At 30.6% G+C, this 5,000-nt stretch overlaps 1 protein-coding gene across 1 annotated transcript in view; it reads left to right on the forward strand.

Moving 5' to 3' along the window:
• The window catches only part of LOC125028275 (glycine receptor subunit alpha-4-like), a 73,290-nt gene that overhangs the window by 1,262 nt on the left and 67,028 nt on the right, over window positions 1–5,000 (forward strand). The window lies entirely within an intron of this gene.

Genomic DNA, 5,000 nt, shown 5'->3' on the forward strand with positions numbered 1-5,000 from the left:
TCATCATCATTATTACTATTATTACCATTATAATTATCATTACCATTATTATTACTATTATTATTATTATTATTATTATTATTATTATTATTATTATTATTATTATTATCATTAAGTTAAGTCCTGCCTTTGACTGTGCTTCAGCAAAGAGAGTGAATAATTTAGCCACAAATGACATCCTTTATGGGATAACATGAACAAAATTGATTTAAATACAGATTGAGAAAGTCACGGAAAAAATGACAATTCCATATATAAGGCGAGGCTTGCGTGACCAAGACATGATATTTCTTAATTTCATTGCTTGTTATTCTATGGGAATACTATGATATTTAGAATAGATATAACTAGTAATGTTATGGTAATGATAATGACGATGATGATGATGGTGAGGTAACAGACAGGTCGGGGTAATCTTGAAATACTAAAAGAATTGGTTTAGGTACTAAAATAACTGAAAATAATCAAAGAGGAGTAAGGGGCAAGAGGCAATGTGAGGAGAGGATGAAAATGAATTTAGAAAAAAAAAAAAATATATAAAAGAAATAAAAGCTGAAATAAGAGGCAAACAATATTGGTGAAAATCAATGTAATTAGAACGTTTTAACAAATTAGAACGTTTTAACAAATAAAATTAGACCAAATTATTATTGAATATAATAGACAAAGAATTACACACGGTTCAGTGTAACGCGTAAAAATGTAATTCAAAATTACACAGCCACTATTAATAGGTCTTTGTATGTAAATCAGCAAAGTGCAGCCCTATTACAGCATCCAGCGTATAAATCCAGCTCCATAATCCAGAGGGACAGTAATGCCGGAAAATCCACTTCATTTTTTAAAACCCAAAGCTCGGGTGACATGACTTTCCTCGGTTTATAACGTAGTGGTAAATGTTAGTAAAAAACTTAATAGAAAATACGGTACAAAAATATATGAGATGTGCATGAAAGTGTTGAAAATTTTTATAGATAATTTAGAAAATCCTAATATCCCTAAAAAAGAGAGAGGAAGATCATGGGATCTTTCTCATAAATAAAAAACAGTTCGAGGACTCTTAACGTGTGGAAAGAAGACAAAAACATAAAAATATTAAAAATTGTCTCGCGCTGTTTTTTTTTTTTTTTTTTTTTTTTTTTTTTTTTTTGCACACCGTATAAATCAGTAAAGGTAAACATCGATATCAAAACACTTTTGTACGATTTGTATTCATGTTCCGTGCAAAGGATGTGAATAAATGTAAAGTGGAAGTTTAACAAGTTCGCACGAAACGGAAATACAAGGAAGCAAGGGAAATAGAAAGTGTTAGAAAGTGGTGCTCTCGTGATCGACTCGCGCTGTGGATTGATGCATGTTGGGGAGAGGCCGGGGTGGAAGGGGGTGGAGGCAGGATAAGAATAAAAGGCAGTAGACACACACACAAACACACACACTCTCACACACACACACACACACACACACACACACACACAGACACACACATCCACACACACACACACATAATAATTCTAAAATGTGTCGATATTTAGCGAACATCCCAGCAGACTGACTAACATCTCTTCCTGTTTAAGCGGAAGCCAACTTTGCTGAAACGCAGCACCCACCCAAACGGACCAGACACAGCTCCCAACCACTCCTCTCTCTCCCCCTCACATATTTTTCCTCATTCTTCTATCTCCGTCTTTCTCCTATTCACCCTCTCTTTCCCATCTTTTGCTCTTTTTCACTCCTTTCACATTCTATTGCTCCATCCCTCATTTATTCACCGTTCTGTCCCTCTCCTGCCTCCGTCCTATCCTCATTCTGTCCCCTCTCCTACATGGGTGGATTCATGATTGGTTTTATCTATTTCCTCTATCTATTTAGTTGGTTTTATATTGTTTTATTCATTATTATTATTATTATTATTATTATTATTATTATTATTATTATTATTGTACTTGTTATTGTTGATATTATTATTATTATTATCATATTATTACTATTATTATAATTATTATTATTGTTATTGTTATTGTTATTGTTATTGTTATTGTTATTGTTATTTTTATTGCTATTGTTATTGTTATTGTTATTGTTATTGTTATTGTTATTGTTATTATTATTATTATTATTATTAGTATTAGTATTAGTATTAGTATTAGTATTAGTATTAGTATTAGTATTAGTATTAGTATCATTATCATTATCATTATCATTATCATTATCATCATCATTATTGTCAACAATATCATTTTGTTTTTATTATTATTATTATTATTATTATTATTATTATTATTATTATTATTATTATTATTATTTTCATTCTTCTTCTTCTTCTTCTTCTTCTTCTTATTATTATTATTATTATTATTCATTATCATCATGATTATTTTTGTTAACATTATTATTATTATTATTAAATTATTGTTGTTGTTATTATTAGTATTACTAATGTTGTTATTATCATTATTATTTTTGTTAACATTATTAACATTATTATCATCATCATTACCATTGATATTCTTCTTCTTTCTGTGGCGTATCAGAGCCTGACGTTGGCGACCATGTTTCATTTCATGGTTGCCAATATTATTACTATTAGTATTATTATCATTATTATTGCGGTTATTATTATTATTATTATTGTTGTTCTTCTTCTTCTTATTATTATTATTATAATTATTATTATTATTTTTATTATTATTATTATTATCCTTATTATTATTATTATCATTATTGTTATTATTATCTTTATTATTATTATTATCCTTATCATTATTATTGTTATTATTATTATTATTATTATTATTATTATTATTATTATCATTATTACTGTTATTGTTATTATTATTATTATCATTATTATTATTATTATCATTACTATTATTATTATTATCATTATTATTATTATTATTATTATTAGTAGTATTATTATTATTATCATCATCATTGTTATTATAATAGTTACCATTGAGTTTGTTGTTATTATTAGTTTTGTGTTTGTTATTATCATTATTGTTATCATTATCATTATCATCAGTATGAGCATTCCTTTCAGCATTTTCATTATCATTACTATTCATTTCTGTTGTGGTTGTTGTAAATGTTGTTAATTCCTGGTTTCTCCTTCTACGCCTTCTCCTCTTTCTGCCTCTCTTATTCTTTTTCTCCCTTCTCTCTCTCCCTTTTCTTCTTCTCCTTCTTGTTATCTCAATCTTGCTGTTCCCCCTTTTCCTCCTTCCTCATATCTCGTTCTATTGTTTTCGCTCTCCCCTACTTCGTTTTTACCCTTTTATTCTTCTATGTAAGAAAGAAAATCTAAGTTTGTACGAATTATCCGCAGTTTTGCGAAGGAGAAATGGAGCAACTGGCAACTTCCTGCACTGTTCATGTTGCATCCCAGTAAAACATAACGACGCTTTTAAAAGACCAAATTAACCACGCGGATTTAATATATATATTTTTTTTATCATGGGCCATAACGCTTACATCAGTATGATTTGGCTTCGATGTAAATTTCATTCGTAGAGGACAAGTTATTTCAATTCAAATGTATGTGTGGTAATGTTGTTAGTCCGTATTACAACATCCACAGTTTTTTGTTGCATCACGAAACCCCTAACACTTTGATAAATTGTTTGAAATTGTATCACGGTCGCTTCAAAACACGGTATCATCGAAGTTTGTACCAACATACAAAGTTTTGAGAAAATGAGAAGTTATTTTCTAATTTTATATCACATTTCAAGTCAAAAGAAAATCATTAAAGTACTGACTATGACAATATGATCTTTAATTACAAGCAAAACATTGTGGAAAAGTACCTGAGTACTCTGCAACTGATATTGTTTATACATACCACCCTTTGCCTCATAAGCCTGTGGAAAGCTAAAGTGTATTTCTCAGATTCAGTCAATTTTTTTTCTTATTATTATTACATACATTGTTCTTTATATGAAATGTGGAAGTTGCATAAGAGGATTTGGATCTTATCGTATCTACAGAGGGTGAGTTTCGTGTCCTAATCAGAGAACTGGGTAATTCCAGTGATGACGAACATTTACCTGATCTATTGACTGAACTATATCAACAAATCAAAATACACAGCATTTTCTTTGATCATTTTTGAGCTTGTAGGGTCGTATCATAGACATACAAAAGGACTTTGAAGACCTTCATCAAACCGAAGTAAATACTAAGACATATGATTCGGACACGTTGGAAATTCTTACCATGTCGTTCGAGCGACCGTCTTAATTGACTTCAAATCTTACACATCTAGAGTAAACATGTATTTGATGTACTGCTAAAAAGGCACATAAACATTTTATGAACCTTTAAATTAAGAGTTAAGTAAAGAAACTTACGACGCAATTTGGAATTAATTGAAATATAAATCCCTATCTGAGAATGCGTGAAATATATATGAAAATATCGCGCTCTGATTGGCTGACCTATCAAACCGTATCAAGTTAAGGCTAATCAAGTGAAAAGACATGTAAACACCATGCATCATACATACGTACAGAAATACGCAACACACAAACACATACACAACTAAAAGTATATAATCAAACTTACAAACACACACACACACACACACACACACACACACACACACACACACACACACACACACACACACACACAAACAAATAAACTCACACATGTACATATATATATATTATATACATATTTCTATATATTTATCTATTTGTATACATACGTATATATATATATATATATATATATATATATATATGTGTGTGTGTGTGTGTACACATGTCTATATATTCATATTTATATTTATATATCATCATCATCCTCATTTGGGAGCTAACGCCGGCAGGGGCGCATAGCCGCATCCACTCTTTGCTTCCACCTACGAGGGTCCCTCATGGCGAGCCGCCAGGCAGGGGCCCGGCCCATCTCTAGTTCCTAACGAGAGGTTTGATCGATCTGCCCAAGCCACGACCTTCTCGGTCGCCCCACAGGCCTCTTCCATCCAGGGTTGT

The sequence above is a fragment of the Penaeus chinensis genome, chromosome 8, assembly GCF_019202785.1.
Source record: "Penaeus chinensis breed Huanghai No. 1 chromosome 8, ASM1920278v2, whole genome shotgun sequence".
NCBI lineage: Eukaryota > Metazoa > Arthropoda > Malacostraca > Decapoda > Penaeidae > Penaeus > Penaeus chinensis.